This window comes from Haliaeetus albicilla, chromosome 16 (genome assembly GCF_947461875.1).
Source record: "Haliaeetus albicilla chromosome 16, bHalAlb1.1, whole genome shotgun sequence".
Taxonomy (NCBI): domain Eukaryota; kingdom Metazoa; phylum Chordata; class Aves; order Accipitriformes; family Accipitridae; genus Haliaeetus; species Haliaeetus albicilla.
In genome coordinates, this window is record NC_091498.1 from 25,773,036 (window position 1) to 25,796,627 (window position 23,592).

Consider the following 23,592-nt stretch of genomic DNA (forward strand, 5'->3'; position numbering starts at 1 on the left):
ATTTGTTGTCCTTAGTCACAGCCTTCTATCTGCTGCTCCTCTGTGAGGAATGATAACTTTTTTTTCCAGCAAGACTCTGTAGAAATCCTGCTTTGCTGGAGTTTGTTATTCCTTCTTGAGAAGCCTGTCCTGATAAGCTCCTTTACCAAGATAGTCAAGATGGAAATACTGGTTCTAGTCTACTTCAGTCTTCAGTAGAAGCCTTCTTTTGAATCTTAGAGAGATCAGAACATTGTCAGAGTATTCAATTTTATGGAACTTTAAAGACCATATTAATCTTTATGATAGAGTATTTTGGCCACAGAATATCAAGATTTATATTAAATAAATTGGCTTGGTTTCAATTTAATTCAATTATTTTGATTGTTCTCAACAATTAAGAGGGTTTTAACTTCAGTCTAACCTGTGCTCAGCAAATAAATTATTTTTAAAATTAATACATTTAAAATGTATTAATTGTGAAAATAATGTCATTAATCAATTCATTCATACCTTTATAAGGCAAAGTAATAAATACTATCCCTAGTAGAATATTCAGATGAAAAGTCTAAAATATTTGTGGTATGTGTTACTTTTGAGTTTATTTTTCTTCCTTTTTTCTAGTATGTCAAATTTGTGCTTACTATTATTTCTTTTTGGTGACCTTAATTTGCATTGATTATACTAGTCTGCTGCTTCTGTGTTGCAGCTATATTGTATGCAGGCACGTTATTTTTAGTACATTTTGTCCTTAAATCAAATCTGGTGCCCGTTCCCTTTATGACCCCTTTTTGAGATTTTTTTTTCATCATCAGCAGTCATTCTTCAGTCTGTAGTACTTGTGCTGATATTTAGCAAAGAAATGTGAGCAGTATCTCCTCTGAATGCATAAAAGTGCCTTTCCTCGAAGTATAGACTGATAGTTTAGAAAAATCTGACTAGATTCTCTAACTAAATCTAACTAGTTTCTCTGACTGAGATCTAAATGTGGTCCATTTATTTACATCTTAAATATATTTAAGTTGTAAAAGAATACATTTTATTCATGTCTGGCTAAGTTTCATTTTTGGTTTGCTTTTTGGGGGTGGTGGTGGTGGTTCTTATTCCATGTAATTAAAAAATTATAATTCATCATTTTCAGTGGCATCCCATGAAATCTTACTGCTGTGAGAACAATACTGTACTCCTTCAAAACAGTGATGCATATTAAAGCAGCTTTATTTCCTTCAGTGGAATTAATTAAGCTCTTAATTATACATGTGTTCAAGGGCTTTGTGAGAATAGGTCACAAATCATACTGAAGATGTAGAATCTTGAATAAAGGTTTTTCTTTTGTTTCAGTCTCATTTTCTTGTCTCTGGAAGTTTACTGTGAGGACTGGCAATGATTTCTGATGAGAACGTTAAGGAAGTAGATGTACATCCCCTATCATGACCACAGTTGCTAAGAACAAATTACAGTGATTATTCAGGATTATACACTGAAGTGGTAATGTGAATAGAGATTCACATCGCATGTCTAACACTTACGAAGTGGTGGAAATCATTAAGAAGTACATCCAGATCACAAAACCCACCATTTACCATACATGCGTTATAATACCCTGTACTGCACAGGGAACTGACAGTGTCCTCTATAGTTAAGCTTTACTGACACTTTCAGTTGCCAGGCCCTTTTCATTTGCTTTACTGTAGTTCAGTCCTAAAGCTGGTATTTTTAATTTGAGACGAGTTGCCTGAAGCTGACATTTTTGGGGAGTTTAAGATGAAAGCCATACCTGAGAGGAATACTGGCATAAACCTGACTATTTTTTCTTAAAATAAAATAAAATTTTTCTGCCATTTTATTGGCATCAGCTCCATATTTAGGAACAAAGATTTAAAATGAATTAAAAGCCTCTGAAAACTCTGTTCAGCATCCTTTGACATGGGTTTTTGAAAGCTGTTTTCATGAATGAGTCTGCATGCACTAAACTGGTACAGTAATAAAATTCAGAAGATGATGAGGACTTTCCTCTGAAACTGCAGTAATGGTTCCTTACTTCATCCAGGCATAATAGTTCCTTGATGCTATTTGGCGTCAGAAATAGATTCATTCTAATACAGCCGGTGCCATGACACACTAGCAAGCTGTGAGCAAGTGACTTTACTTCCACAACAAAAACCTGTACATCAGAGAATAATAATGTTTAGTACTTAAAGAATTTTGTAGAATAACTCTTGGTGAACCAGTAAGTGTGAGTTGGCATTTTCTGTCTTTACATCATGTTAAGTCATCCAGAGTATAGATATATTTTTTGTACGTTTAATGATTTTGCACCATTCCTTTGCATAAATACCACACTACTTTCTATGAGTAGTCTTCCAACTTTGAATGCAGTTCATCAAATGTGAGAACTACCACACACAGAAGTTTGTCTTCAGCTGAGACATGTATTGCCTTGCCATAGAAAGAAATCTCTGCTTGGTTGTTTTTTTGTCATTTTTTCTTAGGTGAAGTATGTCATCGAGGTCCATCCAAGAGAAAAGCACAACTGTTGCCTCAGAATTAGAAAAAGGACTGTTCATCAGTTTTTACATCTTTGAAAAAACCACAACCTGGTCTCGACATCTTAGTAGGTGATTAAGATATAGGAAGAAAATCCACTGTAAACTGCATCACAGATATTTCCAATAACCATAGAAGAAGAAATCGTGATATACTTCTTGGCATAAATAAGGTACAGTGAGGATTTTACTGAGGAATAGAAGACTGTGTTTTGTTTTCCATCACAATTTTTCAGAGTTAATTTTTATGATAGTAGCTCCTTATTTTTGCCATGGGAACTAGACAAAGCTGTTTAATATTTGTCGTTTTGCTTCTGTCTGATCTTGTTATCCCTGGGAGAAAGAACTTGCAAGAATTGCAAAGTTCTGACTGGAAATTTATTATGCATTGTGTGAAAGAAGTTATTGCACAAACTAAGGGGAGGACGAAAGAGGAGGACAAAGGCCTTTTTTCTTGATCTTGACCTTGAGTAGTCTTTTGTACAAGGATGTAAGAGTATGTGGATTTTTTCTATTTTTCTTTCTCTCTCTCTTTTTTTTTTTAAGGCTGTCAAGTGAGAACATTTGTGTGCTGACCTGAACAAATGTGTAGAAAATGCCTTGTGCTGAGGGGTATTACGGATAAGTTTGGTTTGTGAAATGTCAGTGTGGGTGGATGCGAGATGATTGAAAGGAGGTATGTCATGAATTCTTTATAAAGATAAACTTGCCCCAAACTCCATAACATTTGTGAGAGTTGTTCATAGATGGTATGAATAATTATCTTTGGAATTGGTATCTGTGGTATGTCCTATTATCGTAGCTCTTCAAACTCAGAGAGAAATGAATGTTCCATTTCTCTTGGAGAGCCATTTCTTTGTTAAGCATTGGCATGCTCTTGAGCTTTGGAGTTCTGTCACTCTTGCAGGTTCTTCTTGGTGTAGCGGAAAGAAAATATTACTGTATTTATGGACTGAAATTCTACTTGAGATGTTAATTTAACAGAAATTGAGCCCTAATGAAACATCAGAAGTAGTAAAATGAATCTGTATTTCAAAGACTATTGTCAAGAAAACAGAAAGATTCTATACAAGAAAAACCTAGCAGTAAACAGATATGAGAAATATGTGGTCTGTCCTTTCTGGCACACTGAAAGCACTGCCCAAAGTTAAGTGACAGAGTTGAGTTGCTTTCCATCTTTCTTGTGCTATACACCCTGTGCTGAGTGAAAGTTTTCAACTTTGGCAACCCAATGGAAATGTGTCTCTCTCTGGATTTCTGCATAGCCCTGCCAACCAACAGAACGTGAACATTTATGAACATTCTAGGAGACAGACAGGGAGAAATACTGTCTCAGGAATGATGAGAATGGTGGTTCTATAGTATGAAAATGAGCATGATGGAAAAAGATGCTGCGGAGATTAGGGATGTTAGTCTTCTGTGAGGACTGCTGGGCTGCAGCAGTGTTAGGAGAGTGTTTCCCTGCACAGGGAAGAGGAAGCCAAACTTCGTGCAGCCTCATCCAAGCTGCTGTTTAGGAGTGGACCCTGAAATGAGTCATTACCTCTAGTTTAACCTCAGATAACAAACTGAAACAAACCAAAACAGAAACAAGGAAGACACTGAAAATTAAGAGGAGTGTGTGCTTTGTACTGAATATATATTAAAATAAGGTTCAGGAAGAAACTGAGTTTTGCACCAATATAATATTCCAGACTGAGTTTAAAATGGTATCTGGGAGCAGTATCTGTGGTAGTGAGTTAATTTTCAGTTTTCATGATGTATTGCATATTTTTGTCAGCTCGGCATCACTATGGAAATATGACTTTCAGAAGGAACCAAAAATACTTGCTCTTTTAGTGAGTAACAATTTGAAACATAGCTATATATAGGGCAAACAGCTCCTTAAAAAAAAGTAAAACTCATATTACATGTCCTAGGAGATAGTATATGCCAGAAAGGAGATCAGAGTTAATTTTCAGTTCACTAGCTTTGGGATCAGTTAAGGACCTGAGTTAAAGCCATGTTTTTAACAGTTATCAGAATGTTTTCTTTTCAAAGATAGCATATGCTAATGTAAGGTATAACATCATATATTAAGAAGGTATGCTGAAGCATGACAGAGATCAGTGGCTTCAGGAGCCATTAGGACAGATAAATGTTTTTGTGGGTTTTGTATAGGCCCCAGGGTTCAGCTTTTTAGCACTGGTTGGCTGAGTCCTTCAGGTTTCTATAGAAACCTTTTGTATGAGACTTTAAATAGAGGCTCTGCATGTACCCAGACAGTAAGAATTCTCTGGTGTCTTTGGTTACAAGGTTCTTCTTCTTTCGCCCAAAAGTCAAGTCTCATAATATTGAAAAGATCAGAGATACTCTGGAAGGAAACATGCTATACAGATAACAAATATCTGTATTATTTTTATCTTTTTGTGATCTTACAATTTATCTTATGCTTTATATAAATAAGCTGTCCAAAGCATATGCTGTTCCCCAAAAAGTTTGTATGACCCATCTATTAACACATGAACATTACTTTGTAATTTCTTTAGCAAACATAACTATTTCTTGTAGTTCTGAGTGTTCACGAATAAATGTATTCTATAAAAAAATCATCATTATTTGTAGAATTATGCCTAGAGACCATGAGGCAAAATCTGTCATTATCTGGGAAGATAAGACTCCCAGTGAAGACAAATACTTGTGCCTGCTATATGTCATCTATCTCTTTCCACAAAAATTCTGTGTCTGTTCTAAAGATGTGTTTTGTATAGCAATTTGCCCAGAAGGATGTAAGTGTGCTAAGCACAAACAACGCACCCCAAATAAGCCTATTCTAAAAAACCAAATAAATACTGAGCTATGGTTTTTGATCCCAGCCAGTTTTCCTTTTTTATGTCTTTCCACCCAAGTAAGTTCAGTGATCTCCAGCTCAACAAAATATTTCATCTCAAACATAGCTAAGTGTCTTCCACAGTTCTTTTAATTTGTGAGATTTTTCTCTTGGGATGTTTTTTGTTTGGATGGTCCATTTTTCATGCAGCAGCTAAGGACAGTTTTTTCTCTTGATATACTAACTTTGCTAAAAAGTAAGTTCAAGATTTTTTTCTTCTCAAACAGACACTTTGAAGTTTCACTTTAAAAAAAAAAACAATTAAAAAATTGTAAACTTCTATGTTCTGATTGCTACTTTACATTTTAATTGTTTTCAGAAAAAAATAGGCATCCAAGCTTCTGTTGAGAAACAGGACAGCCACAGAGCCAGTGAAAAGTGATTATTTGTGGTTCACTAACTCACTACACTAGCTTTAGGCTACAGAATTGCTGTCTTCTAGAAATTTGTTTTGAAAGAACTAGTTCTTTATCAATCAATAAACTGTTCGTTTTCTTCTTATTTCCTATAGAACTGTGAAATTATATTTGTGTTTTTTTCTGGGGTAAATCCTGTGTCTATTTGAATGATAGGTAAAATGCACACTTATAGTAACTGGGATTTTAAAGGAATATTATGCTATTAGATGTCCTGTAAAGTAAACCTAGGCTCTTTATTCACTTTGGTTTTCTTCTTCCAGAAAATCCAATTTGTTCACACAACCAATATACATTTCTCTGCTTGGGAAGTCTTTAGCGATTAAGATGAATGCAAAGAGTGGATGTTGTACTTAGAGCTGGGAACTTCATGTGCTACTACAAGGTAAGACTTGGGTAAGACTTGATGTAAGGAAAACTTCTTTTTTCAACACTGCAGTTGTAGTGTCAGTGAAACTGGCCAAACCAGACATCTTTCTAGATAAGGACTTCAGTTATTTCCTACAACTCCATAAGTTATTTGAATAGAATAGAATAGTATAGTTCCAGTTGGAAGGGACCTTCAACAACCATCTAGTCCAACTGCAAGTAGTGGTGAACAAGTAAATCTCTGGGGTTTTTTGGATAAAGAAGTTGACTATATGATTCCCTATGAGTGTAGTAACAGTAGGAAAAAAAAAAATTTAAATCTGTCTAGTGGAAAAACAGATTCAAAACCAAAACGCCTGATGTCAGACAACTCAGTAGGTACACCAGCTGAGCCCTCTGGAGCAAATCTAGAACTACTTGTAAATTCTGATCAGTTAATAATAAGTAGTATATTTTCATAACTTGTGGTGATTTTCAGATGTAAAATCACAATGAGCATACAAGTGAGGGGCCTACTACTGGAACCATTCCATAGTCCATGGAATTATAATTCATGATTCCATAGACAAGGTCTGTTTTAAATAAAAGCGCTAAATAATGGAGAGATTATCCACTTAATTACGATGTGTATTACAGAGAGATTACCATGTGTATTAAAGGGGAAAAAACAAAAGAATATAAATTTTTCTTTCATGAATAGTTTTTTTTATTTTTGGTGTTCTTGTCTGGTTTTAAAAAAAAAATCTTGAGAGTCAAAATATTTTATAGTTGTATATTGAAACACCTAATAAAACACTTCTAAACCAGTAACATTTTCAAATACTAATTATTTGGTCAATCTTGTGCATGATTTTGTATGCTTTTCAGCTCAAAGATCCATGAGTATGAATGTTTCAAGCCTTGCCTGCTTAGCTCATCCTCTCTTAATGACAAGATTGTATCTTGTTAAAATACAGAGAAACTGTAGATGAAAGGACCATGACAATGTCAAAGAAAGGTGCAAGTTAATTTGGATGAAGTTTCAACAGCATGTTGTGAGACAGGATAGAGGAGTAATAGCACTGTGTTGAATTACACTAGTTCATTTGTATGCCATCTTACACTCAAATACAATCACTCTGTGATTTAGATGTTCTATCACTATATGACTGTACTTCCTTTTTCAGATGCATCTCAGTAAGGCTTTTGCCGTAATATAGCACGTGCCAAATTTCTCATACATTCTTTGATAGGACTTTCTCTTGTCCTTGTGTAAGTTGAGCACTGATCAGATAGAAGAATGTGTGCGTACTAGAAAGCCAGAAATGCCACAATCCTGGAAAGATGCATTAACTGTCTCTTCCATGTGGTGTTATTTCTTGGGAGCTGAGTCCCTAGATAGGGGGATGTACGGCTCAGGTTCTAAAAAAGGAGTTTATCATGTTTCACAAGAAAGCCCTGGGTAAACAGTTCTGATTATGGTTCTGATAGATTCTTAGCTAGCGTAACAGTCACTTCCCAGAAAACTAAGTTTCCTTTGGTTAAGTCCTGTCTGGCATAATTTAGATGAATCCACTGAAGTAAGTTCGATGTTTGGAAAAGAACCTTAACAGTTACTTTCTACTTAAGCTTCTCTGGACTTAGTTAATATGGGATTTTTTAGCTTTATTTGTTCCTATTCAACACTAGTAGAAGTTTTGTCTGTATAAATTTTCAGAATTTCTTTGAAAGTTACATATGGAAAGTGAAAATCTCAATAATTTTTTTATTTGACCTTCAGGATACATCTTTGCAGTGCCTGGAAAAAGTGGCAAGCTTTGAAACAGCATTTGCCATGTCTGAAAAAGGTGTGTTTGTCTGAGAGAGAAGTACATGCAATTGTGATAAAAAGGTCTAGAGCCCACCCCAGTTCTAAGAATTTCTGTCATTCACAGTTCCTTATTAGTAAATGTTATATTCCCAGTGAACTATAATTGAGTTATGAAGCAGTTCTTTGCAGAATCAGAGTACATTGTATGAGAGCCAGACAATTACAAGCTTTCCAGGCATGTCATGTCAAACATAAGCCTGTCAGCAAGGGCTCCACAAACAAGAAATCTTAGATCTTGAAGGAAATTTTTCATTACTGTTCTCTCTACATAGAGACAGATTCCAGGATGTTTCCTGCATCTTTTATGACACAGATCAACTTTCTGCATTCACTAGAGACAGTAGATTGGATATGACTCGAATCATCACATATTCCTACTAAAAATGGCATTGATAGTTCATCTAAGGATAATATGAACCAAAGCTTTTAACTGAGTTGGCTTTGCAGTGTTAACATTTTTCCTTGTGCTGTAGAATTTCTTTCAACATTATTCTTTCAGGGGTTTTTTGTTTGGGGCTTGTTTTTGGGTTTGGGTTTTTTTTTTTTCCAGCTGTTACTGTCTATTTGCTACCTACTGACTTGGCATCTATTGAGGTGATTGAGAATAATATTTCATTTATTGCTGATTGCCTTGTGGTATGTAATACTGAAAAATTCATAGAAAGAATAATCTTATCACTGTGCCCTTAATAACTTTGTCCACCAGGGAAAGAAGTACGTGCCTGAAAGCAGTTTTAGAACTAATTTTTCAGTAGATTATTTTGTTAACTATATCCTATTTGAATTAAAAAAAAAAAAAAGAGAGAAAGGAAGTTTCTTTCAAAGAATTGTTTATATTCTGTTATAGGCTTCTTTATTAGCAGTACTTTTGGATTATATAATTATTTTCCAAAATGGATGCAGAGACAGGCCAAGCACCTAAGCTATGCAATATATTCATCTTTCGAGTGATTCATAATTCTAAACCGTAGCAAAAAGCTGAAAACTCAACTGAATATCTAGTAAGCATTAGAAGATTATTTTGCAAACATGCAGGTGTTGCATATGCATGGCCAGTGGCAAATTTGACGATGTAAACAGCATAATAATGCAACAGTTTTGATTAAAAAGTCATAAAAATAAATAAAATACATGACTTCAATTGATGAGATCTCGGACAAACTATGTATTACTTAAAAATTGCATAACCAGTTGGGCTATAATGAGCCATGCTTTTAGTCAAATTAATGAGTCTACAGTTCAGCACTGTTCATGACTCAGAATAAAGTCTTTCCCTACAGCACAACTTCCTAACAGCCCTTCATGTATCGTTCATTAAACACAGACTACTAATACTATGTACGGCATAAGGATGTACAGGACAAGAGGTTTTGAAAACTTTAACCATAGACAACTTTGGAAATCCCAGCTTTGTATCAAGCCCTTTTAAAAAAGTTACTCAGAACATTTGTTATAATAAATCAAGTCTATATATTCACCCGTTCTATGAAAATTGCGCACATCTTCAAGAAGTTTATTTCTATGAAATACTAATCTTGTCACACAGTAAAATACTCATTTGAAACATGACAATTTTGAAAATATTATTGTACAACTTTTTTCTTTTTTTTTTTAAAATAAGTTCAATATTGACAAAAATTAGCAAAACCATCAGAAATCTGAGACAGAACCTACCCTAAGAAGACATACCTTTGTGAAGCCTGAACTGAAATAAACAATAGTGATATCATTATCAATAAGAAAGCTTCTCCTGGAAGGGCAGTAATATTTGCAAAAAGAAGTATATGATTTGCACTGAAGTCAGATTTATATAATTCTTTTTGTACCACATTGTGCTCTCTCCTGCTTCTGATAAGAGTTTAATTACTAAAGTAATACATTGACTCCTATCACATGGCTAGACATCCAAATAGAGGGCACAATTATAGCAGGGCAAGCTCCTAGAGGAAAGTGGAAGAGCTGAGCATGTGTCTGTAAGTTTAAAAGACATCTTGGAACTATCATCAGAGTGCTGAAAATCAAGCTACTTATTGTTACCGCTTCTCCAATAAACAGGCTGGTGTTAGATTTTGAATAACGAATTTTCAATATAAAATTATCCTGGATCAAAAAGTGCCAAGGAGCTTTGAATCTAGGCCCATGTTTAAATCATTCAGCAAGACATTATCAATTTCATGTATTTGGTTTGTGCAACCCTTGTTTTGTTTGTCAACCTAAATATCTGTTTCTCTTCAAAGTTAGCAAGGCAACATACAGCAATGTCTTTAAAAATATCGCTATGCTAACAGGTACTCCAACAAACTAGAGTTCACATCATGCCTGACACTTGATGTACTTCCTCCAAAAGGCAGTATTCATGGGAATGGTAAGCAGCATTCATAACTTTGCAACATTATTCCCAGAAGTACTGCCTGACTCATGTTCATTTGAAAGAGTTTTCAGCTCTGGGGAAAATTACAGAATGTACTCTATTGTTGTGAAGACTCTGCTTAACAATGTCAGTGTACAGCCAAAGACGATTATGTTTCTTGCAGAATATTACAGAAATATTACTCTTCCTATACAGGAAGATTGAAAATTGTGTATGTGACATTTACATAGACCTGTAACATGCCATAGTCTGCAGAAGTATGAGGGTGAGAAACATTATTTTAATTAAACTTTATTATATAAATCTCATGGCACAATTTATAAGAAAAGTAGATTTTTAAGGTGGTATAAAATATGTGTGCCTCTTCATCATCTGCAAGCATGAAATTTTATGCTCTGATCTTTAATAGCATTGCAGCGGTATTAAAATGATACATTTTATGTTTTGTTGAGTTGTTTTATTTTTTTTTAAACTAGTGAAAGCTTACAATATTTGAATGTGTCAAGTAACACTTGATTAATTTTGAAGGAAATAAATATTCCTTAAATGGGAATGGAATACTCTTCACAGTGACACAAACGCCAGTTTGTAATTCTGTTGGTGGTTTTGTGTTGTTTGACTAGTCATCTTTTTGCTCTGGCAAAATATTTTCATTTTGCTTATGTTCTAAACTCCAGATTAGAAGTGTAGGAGTCTAGATCCTTAATTTCATTTCCAGCTCCTCTACCATATAAAGGTAAATTTATGTATTTATTTTTAAGACAAAAAAACCCCAACAAAACCCTAATATTTTCTCTATTTCAGCAATATTTGTTTGTCCAAGGTTGTATTTGTCATCTTGACTCAAGTTAACAGATTTCATAAGCTACACAATATTAGACTCTGAATTCTGTATGCATATATTGTTAAATATTTTTTTCTTTTCCTAGCAAGCTAAGAGATATCTTTCTTAATATGGGAATGCTGTTAAGTATTTGTGCCCTACTCACATCAACAACTGTAAATTGGACAACTCATCTTATGCTTTACAGAGTTGGAGAAATAAACATGGCAGACCACGATGCCTGTAGAAATGGCACTGTCACATTGAAATCGACAGTGCTGTATTCTGACTTGTACCTCACTGAAGATTTGACTAAATGTCTTCAGCAGGTGATTTTTATAAACTATCACAGGAGGCCAGCATTTTGAAGCTTGCTTAAATTTTACAGATTGGTTTGGGCAATGTAAGTACAGATAAGCAGTACATGTGTTTGGGTGTACCGATGTTAATTCCAGTGGAAGTCAATGGAGCGAGATACCTTAAGGAAGAGTAAGAGAGTAATAACAACAATTCTTCCATCTCCTCATTCAGTATATTCTTATCCTAATCAATAAACTGAAACTTGTGATTAAAATGACAGAAAGAGGAAAGTGCTATACTATCACAGGTCAAGTTTCTATTGATGTAATTGAAACAATGGTAGTTTCCTTCATGGAAGAAGTATAGGCGTTCCCCCTCTGTTATAGGTAAACAGATTCTTCTGGGTTTGGGTTCCGGATGTCTTTATTCCAGAAGGGATTACCTCTCTTTCATAGGCATTTTATTGTCTCTCTGTCAATGTCACCTTCAGGAAAGTAACAATTACTTTCTTATCCTAAATTCTAATTGTAAAATGTAATGATCGTAGGTGGATAATGATAGCTGAACAGGGAACAGTATACAACTCGGAGGAAACAATGTTTTGAAATGAGAAATTACTTTTCTGTTGTGAGGAAAATAAATCAGTCATTCTGTATTTAATATAGGAATTTCTGAGAACTTGATCTCCCCTCTTCTATGGCAAAGAAGAAAAGTGCTCTGGAGTTTTCAGTCTATTTTTATTTTTTATGTTTCTGAATGAAAAAAAATCTCTGTGAGTGTAAGCCACTGTGTCTCACATCACTATCTTGGTATGTTGTGGTTGTGGTGTTGTGGGTTCTCTTCTTTTCTTTTCCTTTTTTTTTTTTATTTTTAAAAATAATATGAAATACGTGATGTTCTGTATGAAATACTTTTATTATGAATAATCTTTTCTGAATGGAACTTCATCCTAATTCAAATGCCACTAAAATAAAGGTTAGCTTCTCTGACTATGTAACTTCAGTGGAAAAGCTTTTATAAATTACTTTATTGTTTCACAGGCCTTGGAGAGTGCTGTTGTGGATGGCAATGAGTGTGACTCATCTGGCTATAGAGCTGGAAGTGTAATATTAAAGAAAATAAATAACAAGACTGAAAAGAGCATTAAATGAGGAAATGAAGCATGAATGCGTGAGACAGAGGTTAGTCTACAGCATGTAAGTAGATACCACCTAATTACTTGGGAAGCAGAACTTAGTAAGGAAAGTGCAAGATCATGAATGAACTGGAAGCGCTCTAGGATATGCCTGACTTCTCCAATCTAGTAATTTCACTTCCAGCAGCAGGTGGCTGCCTTACTGCCATTCTGCAGTATATGGGGGAATAGCTTGAAAATCCCAGTCTTGGAAGGAAATGCATTATGATTGTTGAACAAGTGATTTGTATTGCTTATATATTTGTTGTTACGATGAGTTTTTTGCATTGCCAATAAGCAGCTCATCATATTTGGTTTTCAAAAATCACGCTTTCTTATTACTAAAAAAAAGGCAAAAAAATTCCCCCAAATCACACCCTTAGTTTATGATTTTACTGTGCAAACTTTTAACATGCTGGAGCTGGAAATTGTAATGTAAATTTTGTTGCATGAAGAACTGAACTGAGAGCTAGCAGTGCAAATAGGGCAGTGCCCGTTGTCCCTCACTTAGCAGAAGTCAGAGATCCCTTCTTATCCAGGACGAGCATCGCTGTTCTCATTTTAACCCTACCTGTGTGCATTACTTTTGAGGAGCCCTTGCTCTTACCATGCTTTTTTTTTTTCTAGAATTTTTATTCTTTTACAGAAGAGAAAACTAACTCTAACTGATCTGTAAAGGTAGCTAAGAGTGAATTCAGTGCACAAACTTGCTTTTTTTTTTAATCAGTTGACAACTGACTGTAGCCTTGACTGGGGAAGAAACACTTTTCATTTCCTATAGCAGTAACTCAAATGTTAGTAACTGTTTACAGTATTAGGTTTACAGTATTACTGTTTACTCAGTAACTGTTTACAGTATTAGGTTAAAAAAACCCACCACCACCCAATTTTATGCAAAAATGGCTCGGACAGAATGAGTATATTAAACTGTACTTCCAGTAAGTGTATTGAACTGTACCTCTGGTAAACAAATAATTAGGGTATTTGGGCATTCTGTTAATGCGTAATTGTGCTAATACTCATAAAAGCATCAGCATGTCCAAGCCTCTAAGAGAGGTTAAATAGAGATGACTTATTTAAGTGGCATTTATGTCTTTCAAAATTCAGTGCTTACATGCCAAAGAAAGCTAAGGACATAGAAAGGAATTGCTCAACAATTTTCACGTGAAACCTTGTTAACAAGTTGTGTCAACAAAAGACATGGAGAGTAATAGGGGTGTGCTCATTAACATTTTGCTGTTTGAGCAAATAGTTTTTACTCACAGAGCCAAATGAGATTTTTGCAGTTCACTTTTTGAGGCTGTGAAATGACCATTACCATAGCCTGTTGGGAAAACTAAGAACAAAAATTGCATGATAAGCCCATTGATTGAACGTATTAATGTATTAAATATATATTAATGCATTTAGAGCCTAATTATTTATCAAAATGGATTACAGAGAGAGCACTTTTTATTCCACAAATTGGATTTTGGATTTTGAAAGAAGTGAGAATGATATAATTCTAAGGGTTACGAGAATCTTTATTTTATCAGGACAAGGCAGAGGTCCGTAGGCCATTCCATAGATGAGTAACAGGAGGTTGCAGGTCTCTTCTTTCCTAAGTTCAGGCTCACACCAGTCATGCCCCACACTTCCAAATATACACATGAGGTCATCTAATTAGTCTACTTACTCAGAGACTTGCCAAAGCCATCAGTGATACTGATCTGTTTAGCTTCAGACTCGCTGAAGGCACAACTACCTGAAACACAGAGGTCCTGGTACCTGGAAGGAAAGGCTTATGTCTTTTCTTAATCCTGAGTGGACTTCTTTCCCACTTGATTTTTTTACAAGATGAGCTGTGTGGCAATTAATGCACTTTCCAAAGCTCCTTCATATAAGCTACTGGAATATTACTAAATTTGGGCTCTTGATAGATAAAAAGACTAAGATCTGATAGTGTTTGTTACTCGTCTTATACAAGCTGGTTAATTTCCTGTACATGTAAAATAGAAATAACACAAAATAATGTTTTGATTCAATCCTTTTTAAAGGAAATGGACCATTTGAAATTTTAAGAACTAAATAAATCAGATTTCCCAATGTCTGGTCAAGTGCTGTAAGCTAGAAACTAAATTTAGAGATGCCACAGGAAAAGACATTTTATATTAAAGTATTGATAGTGGTTTAGAAAAAAATTTTGGTTATAAAGCAAAGTGACACATTTATAGTATAGATTTGGATATTCCCAGAAAAGAAAGAAAAAAAAAAAGAAAGAAAAAAGGACTGCCTATTGAGCTTAGATCATCTGGGGCTTGGATAGAGCAAGAATATAGTGGTTACTCTTTCAGATATGCCCAGTGTTCCAATTCGGATGATATCTGAATGGGGAATATAAAGATGTCTTTACAGCCACAGATGTGAATTCAGGTTTCACACTCCCTACTGCAGTTTATGATGGCTGGTGGCAGTTCTACATGCTCAGGACAAATTTTTGTAAGCAGGGATGTTCAGGTGAAAGGACAGTTTAAGCCCAGCACTCACATTAATGAGTGTTCTTCCATCACCTGGCATATTCACTCCTTTCCCTCTGCCATACACATTTTCTACCATCTTGAACTTCCAGGTGGGAATCTACTGTACGGTGGGAAGGAAGAACAGGAGGAGTGCAGTGAATGTATTATAAGCCCATTTATTACATTATGTAAATACACAACATTTTTTTTCTTTTCTTTTTTTTTAACCCCTACTGATGGGCTGGCATCAAACTGCAGTTGCCTGTAGGTAATCTACTGTACATCTTCAGCAAAAGACTGACAGTCAAATGCAGATTTAAAAGTCTTGATTTGCCCCATTACAAAAATGTCAGAAAGAATTCAAATAAGAAGTAACAGATATAAATGAGCAAATTATGCATACAAAAATGGTAGGTATGGATCTGACATATCTTTCTACTTAGGAAAATGAAGAATTGATAACCATTTTAAAACCATAGAATTCCCAGTTTTGAAAGGTACTATGAAATTTCACTAAGCTACTTCTTACAAACTCCTTTGATCATGAAGCACCAGGCCTTGCTAAGCTGCCATAATACACAATGAGTAAAATTAGAGATGTAGAAGTTTCTGCATTTTAGTGTACATTACCTTCCATTTTTCATTTCACCCTTTCCTCCCTGAGCTACACAACAGGAAGCAAAGACCTTCTGAACACCCTAGACTCGATCTCTCTCCTCAGAAAATAAATTGTGATTCAGCAGCAGTACAGGTTAAAGGTAGGTACTTTATTTTTGTTCTTTCTTAAAAACATCAGTCGGCTACATTAACAAACCAAACTTGACTGTATTGCCTTTATCATAAAAAAAGATAATATCTGTTCTTAAGGATTTGCCCTGAAGTGTTTTCATTTATAAAAGTATAGCAGTCTAGTAGAATGGTAGGTCCTTACTCTTGTTCGTAACTGTGTTCATGCTTGAAGTCTTCTCACTCAATTAATATTCACCAAATACAGAAAATGTTTTTTCTTGTGTTTAGTAAGAAAAAAACATCTGCCTTATTAGTGGTAAACAAACCTTCTGATAGAAAGTAGTGTGTACAAATCAGAACTGATCCAAATATTCTGACATTTGAAAGTTGCAGTTAGTCTCTTCCAACAAAAGATGGCAGTGCTCAGTTTTCTTCAAAACTAATGTCCATTCGTTGAAATTAAATGCTCCTAAAACAGTTCCCTTGTCTTTGTCTAGAATCTGCACATTGAGATCACTATTTGTTATTAGCGATTAGCTAACAAGTTGGCCTTAGATATTTAAAAAAAGTTGTATGTTTCCAGAAGAAGTCCCAACAGGAGAAAACTAAGTGCCAATAATTCATAAAATACTCTTGCAAATTTAGCAGCGTTAAAAACCTCTTGGAGTTCAATTTAGAATTAATCATTATTTTATGGAAGCAGTTTTTCAACAAATAGGAAATGAAAGGAAAATAGTTTCCAAGATTCTCTCAGATCTATCTTTTTGTATGCAATCACATTAACCATTTAGATATTAATTCAAATGTCTGTTGATTGAAGTATGCCTTTTCCTTGAAAGTTTCTGCTTACATTACGCCTGTACCCAAAAGCAGAGATTTTACATAAATTTGAACTTTTCCAATGCCTTATATCAAATTAGTTAACTCTGTACTTTAGGGCTTTGCTAAATTTAGGTATAAGTAATAATCCCATGACTAGCATAAATTAAAAATCAGGAAGGCAATAAGAAATTAATAGAATTTATTTAGTGTAAAATACAATATAGCCCCCAGAGCAAAATTACAAAATATATTTGTAATAGAACTGTGATCCAGATTACAACTTCTACCTGTTACCATGAGTAAAACATAAAAAGAAAACAAAAGCCAAACCCAAACCAGTAATAATCATTGTAATAATCATATGTAAATGTCAGAAACCAATTTAGATAACACTAAGAAAAAAAAAGAAATACCTCAGCATAATGTAAAAATACACAAAATCATGCATTTTTTTGTCATCGTCTTACTCTAATACGATCTGAAGTGTCAAATATATAATGATAACTGAAATTTCCCAAGGTATCCAGAGTGCTCTATGTTCAGTGGAATCAAAGAGGTTCAGATGAGTTTGGATAAAGAGTACAATTTACTTTCATTTGGGGGGAATTTGTTACCTGTCATTTTTTTGTGAATCGGTGGGGAAGCTTCTGTATCTCAGAAGCTGCATTTCAGGTATTTTTTCAGCCTCCTTTCTAGGTTTGTTTTCTAAAAATACCGTCATGTTGTGCTTTGAGAACACCTTTCCTTTTCTTTTTCAATCCTTTCCATACATCCCTCAAAAACAAAGATTTAAAAAAAAAGAAATAAAAATTACTAAGCAAACAATTCTGTATTTCCTAAGAAGCTTTTTCAACATGACAGCAAAGTTTTTTTGGAAAGGAAGAGTCTGATTTTTGTTCCGACCACGAGAAACTATTCAGAGCATGGTGAAACCCAAGAAAATCCCCCAAAGTTCTGATGGGTGCCATTTTGAATGTGATAAGCAGCAGTAACAGGGAAGCCTAAGTTAAAAAAAAAAAAGGCATGACAAATTCAACCAGAGCTGTAATTCAAACAAGACTGTGGAAGTTTATGACAATGACATTATAACGATCCAAACAATGAAACAATGCATTTTCAGAACAGCAATGCTGACCTTCTTATTGGCAGAGCAGTCCCTAGTTCTTACATGTAGCTCACTAGGTCAGTCTTACCAGCAAATAGGACAATGATGCATTGATAAACACTCATCATTATTTTCACTGGGTAGAAAGAAAACGGTGTTTTTACAGGTCTAGGCACATTTGCACAGCAAGAAATCACCTTACCTCATTAAAAATACATTACCGCTTTGTTTATCTGTTCAGAAAGAAGGTTTTTAATGAGATTCATCTTAAATTACTGTTTTGAGAGAAGCAGCATATTAGATAGTACACACGTATTTCAGTCATATGTTCAGAGCAGTAAATCAAAAAAAAAAAAAAAGCTTCAGCCAAAGAAAAAAATACCACATAAAACACTAAAAATGAAGATTTAAAAATCACTATCTTGTGGGTTTTATTCCCAATTGTGCATATAGACCTTGTTCTAATATGCCAGTCTTAGAGTTGGGAATTCCTCCAAATGTATACACTTAGTTAATTTTTCCATTTTTGCCCCCTTTTTTTTTTTTGTCTTGTCTTATGCTCCACAGTGAATTACACAACAGCTTTACCCCTCTTCCTGTCTCAGAGGTATTTCCCCTTACTGTGTTCTGCCTGCATCACTGGAGGACCGTCTCGCTCTGAACACTCCCATCATGGCTGCGTTCATTAGAATTGGTAATGAAAAGAAGGTGAGTACTGAAGGGACACTGCAGGAGACAGTCTTCCCAAGGAGCTGAACTTTCTGCTCCTTCCTTGGTCATGGAGAGTTCTGCTGACTCCGGTCGCAACCCCGACTGGCAGATCTTCCCCAGAGGTAACCAAACAGGGGCTCAACTCAGGAAATTCCTGTAATTGCATTATATTTCAGGTGCTGAAAACATTCATTTTACTGCCAAAGTTCTTTTGGAAGAAAAGCCCAAATAATATAGCGTAACAGAACAGAGCATGGGGGAGAGGGATTGAATCTGATGCTCAAGATTAATGCAGAAGTTTAACAAAAAAATGACTCTTGTTTAGACAGTGAATGGCAGTAAACCAAAATGCAGACTTCCCCACAATGACTTAAAAATGCATTTGTTTCTTTACTGGAGGGACATGATTTTCATGGTGTACTGCTGTTTCATGATGCTGCATCAGCAAGTAAAATGGTAGGTCAATTTTATGAGATTCATGGGTGGCAGATGTCTTCTTAAAATTTTACATTCTTCCACAATTGGTATCACAACAGACAATGATATGCAGAGTTAAAAAAGTCAAAATTTCCCATGCGTCATCTTTTTTAACATGCTAATTTAGATGTGCTGAAAATGAAGAACTACTGTTACATTTTCATTCATAAAGAGAACATTTTTAACACAATGTGGGGATCATTAAGTTATCTCAGGTAAAGGATATTCTGTTTTTATACTTTCCACAAAAATGCCATATATTAGATTTTGTGAAAATCATTGAGACCAACTTAATTTCAGAATATCTAACTATCAACAAAGTTACCTCACCATATGTCTAAAAATACAATAATTATGTGTTCCTTAAGATCTCGCCAAAATCTATATGCTAAAAGGCCAAGCACAATAAAATGTAATAGAAAGCAGATTTCAAAATATAGTATCACTGTTGTACAGCCAAATTCCTTAAAATAAAATTATGATCTCTTATCTTCAAATTCAGTTGTATGTTATGGTATTGTTTTCAGAACCTACTGTAGATAATTAAGAATCTTGAATAAGTGATAGTTAAAAACTCTGTTTGGGGCAGTTTGAAGACCACTGCTACTTGTCACAAGATTCATGACTCTGTTAATGAAAAATTACCTACTCAAAACATGAGCTATGCCTTCTTTTATGCTGACATAGTATCAAGCATGTGGACAGAATAGGGAAAAAAGTAATTATTCTTAAGAAACACTGAGCAGTAGTGTGATCTTCCAATAATCCCCTTCTCTCTGAGAAAGATCTATCATAAATATTTCTTAAATCATCAGAGAAAAACTCATTTTAGCTCTTCTCCCATCTACTGCTGCTCCTTAAATTCAGGAGCAGTGCCTCTTTATATTTGGCTTGGCAAGCAGCTCCTCCTCTTCCTCGCACCGTATGCTTTGGCTTGAACACAATAGTTTTCTTGTTTCATCAGGAAAGAGCTTGGTAGACTGCCCTGCCCTGATGGTTCCTGACCCTACCACTGGAATCAATTTCTATGTTTTACCCTTCCCTATTTCCCAGCCCCATTAAATTCAACCTTTATGCACATGATCTAGGTATTTAGAGCAAAATTGAGTAAAGGGCTTATCTGTCTAGGACATAAATGAGACTTTAGATGCCCAAGTCTAAAACCACTGCTTATGTGCTGACATCAGCTCCTGGAAATGCTTAAACTCATAAGGATTGGAGATGCCCATTGTAGTGTGGCTCACAGCAAATCTGAAAGGAAATAAACTTTGACTCTGCCGTGTATTCCTAAGTTAGTATATGCATTTTGCATTATAGAATCATTGGAGAAAATAAAAAATCAAGGATAAAAATCCTAGACTCCCACTGTCAAAATGTCCTGACCACTAGCTCTTATAATATTGTTAAATAAATGAGTAAACCCCACTCCCAGCCTCTGGCAGATGAAAGTTGTAGGCACTTGACTACACATGAATATGCAGGTTTGGGACCATGTTGTGAAAAAGTCAAGAGTCTAATAAAAGACTGTAAAAAAAAAAAAAAAAGTGTTTTAAGTTCAAGAAAAAATTGCATTCTGATAATTTCCTACAAAAATATGTGACAATTCCATATTTCTACTAGAAATAGAAAAAAGAAATGTTAGAAAAATTCTGAAGCAAAACATGTTCCTTGTCCCTTCAACCTGCCTAATGAAACCAAAGTTTTCCTTGAGTTGCTAAAAATTAAAGTCAACACTGTTTAATTTCAAACATTAGTATTGTATTAAAGCTTTGTTTCACTAAAAAGTTCCTGAGCACTCAAAACTGTTCATACATAGAGGACAATAGAAAATTCTTCCAAATTTAGATTAATTTAATGGAGCTAAAAGTTTCTTTGGTAACACAATTTTAATTGTTTCGGCATTTATTTCCAACAGCATGTTTTTTTAACATTCTTGGACACAAATCAGAAATGCTCACTTTTGTTAATAGTGTCATACTATTTTAAAATAATATGAAAAAATAAATATGGTTTTCTTCCATCTGTTTTTTTTTTTTTATAAATGGTAATAAAACTAATATAGAAGTTCAATATTTAGGTTACAGTATGCAAAAGAAGTTTTGTTTTAATTTCTGTTGTTCACTTGCAACAGGGGCGATTAGAAGTCAATCTCCTTTTCCATGCAATTTCCATGTGGTAAATTCGTAACTTTTTTTCTTGTAAAATAAGGCAGCTTTAAGAGCTTGGGAGTCTCAACAAATTACTTGATTCTGATTTCTATGAGGTCAAAGAGAACTATGACTTTAATTCTCACATTTCCTCAAGATTTACATCATTGTAATTAAAAAGTAATAGTATTTCATAACCTTACACTTTTCAAATGATTTAAAATCTGTCTTCCTCTATTTAGTTTTATGTTATGACTTCTCTTGTATCCCTAAATTTAAAGTCTTGAGTTCTATCATTTGAATAGAAGACCTTGAGAGAAAGAAAAGATGAAATATCTAGTTCATACTTTGGGGTTTCACAAAATTATTCCTGTAGTTTTGAAGTCATTTGACAGACTGTGACTTTCAAGCTATGAATGTAAAGGATCCATTGGAAAGCAAAACAGCTGTCAAATGCTCTATTAGTTGTTTCGTCTGCTTTGACAGTATCATTTCCCCTAACATTCTGGTTATAAATCTGGGTCTTTCCTAGCAAGAAAAAATCAGGTTTTATTATTCCAGCATAGCCTTAAATGAATGACATGCTATGTAGTTTGTCTCCTACCCAACCTGTCTTTTTGGAGCCTACTTATTTTAAGGAACTGGATGGTCCCCTTTATCTGAACAAATTGTACCTCTAGTACAGGCTTTTTTAAATGAAGTAATCTCATATGTCTACTTTTATAGGTATTATTTTAATAACTTCCTGCCAACAAATTTTAGCTAATAAGATATTCCATAACTTGTGTGAAAACAGACACATTGGTACCATTTCAAATCTGGTCCTCCCTTCTCCAGATCGAGTCAGTCCAGTTGCCTATTTAAAATTTTAGTGCTGTCTATCTTTGATCATCTTTTTAGATGTTCTTTAGTGTTGGCAGTTTGCTTATCTGCTGACTTGATTATTTTGTATCATCAGTTGTTCTCTCAGGGAGAGAACACATCTTTCATGGAGAAAGGGGACACCCCCCACCCCCCGCAAAACCCCAAAGTAAAATACATCCAGAATAGAGAACATACTCTTACCTCAGATTCTCTGATACAGATGTAAATGATGGAGAAGTAGTGATGTTGTTAGCCATGCAATTTCTTTCAGATCTTAACATGTAAGGATGAAAACACGTTAAAGATTCTATCTTATCTTCACGATAATTTTTTTATTTGGGTTCCTTGATTCTCTGACTGTGTGACTTGAAGCAATCTTTTTCTCCTCATTCTTACACTTCCCCCATCTTATGGAAAACATATTGTGTAGGGTTTTTTACATTGTCTTTTCATTTAACTGGCACCTGTTTCTAATTTCAGCGGTTGGGATTGTAAATTACTAAAAAAACTTAAGCAGATGTGAATTTTGTTTTCATGGTGAGAAGGCAAACCTGGCCCAGACATCGAATAACAAAATTCCAAGTGTGGCAATGGCCATTCTTTTCTAACTGGTCCATCTGATGTTCAGAAGGGATGTTTTCTTTTGTTTTGTTTACATTCTCTTTTAAACTCATTCAAAGTACACACTTTTGAAGTAGCATAGACTAATTTGTTCCAATTGATGTTAAGAAGTTTCTTTGTATAGGGATAGGTAATGAATAAAATGTAAAAAAAATACTTTAGTTGATGGCATATGACATAAAATGGGGTTTTAAAGGTCTGTGGAGTATCTTTGAACAGTTCAGTTAAGTACAGCTCATTCTTTAATATCTCTTATTGTTTTCTTTCTGTTTTTTCCCATTTTTTTCAGATGACGGAATAAGCAATTATTTTTCTGTTTTCCAGGTTACTTTATATGTTATTCTGTAATGTCAGTTTAGAAATACATTCTGAAAAGGAGATAAGGATAAACAGATACAGTAAAGACAGAGTTCTAACTCATTAGTCCTCTTAATTGCACTAATGTTAAACTACCCAGTTATGCAAGGATATGTTCAATCTGAATTTATCTAAATTATATATGAAAGTTGTCAATTTCATATCTGGCATCTAACTTAGACATTTTGGTGAAGTAAATTTTTATTACAATTAGTTTGTGGAGGGAAAAAAACTTAATTGCCTTCATGGCATTCGGAAACCAAAAAATGCCTCAAACAGTTCCTGAAGAGCTGGCCAGGACTATCCAGCTGAACAGCTGAGTAGTGCAATGTAAAGTCATCAAAGTGCAGCGTCTTCCATGGGAACATTTGCTATCTTAAAGGAAGAATACCAAACTGATACCATGTTGATTAGCACCAAATACATGTTTCCAATTCTGGTGTTTATTTAATCATATGACAAAAAAGAATAGTTATGTTTATTATTCTTAGTAAAATTCAAATGTTTTTCATAAGGTTTGAATATGCCCATTCCCCCATGATAGCTCTTTTAGCCAAAAGTGGTA

At 34.6% G+C, this 23,592-nt stretch overlaps 1 long non-coding RNA gene across 1 annotated transcript in view; it reads right to left on the bottom strand.

The window, feature by feature from the left end:
* Positions 1–16,765: 16,765 nt before the first annotated feature.
* LOC138689301 (uncharacterized) overlaps positions 16,766–23,592 on the bottom strand; it is a 121,892-nt gene continuing 115,065 nt past the window's right edge. Inside the window, exons 4-5 of the long non-coding RNA XR_011328191.1 lie at positions 22,251–22,322; positions 16,766–18,715 (exon numbers count right to left, since the gene is read on the bottom strand). This is a non-coding gene — a long non-coding RNA (uncharacterized lncRNA). The remainder of the gene's footprint in view (positions 18,716–22,250; positions 22,323–23,592) is intronic.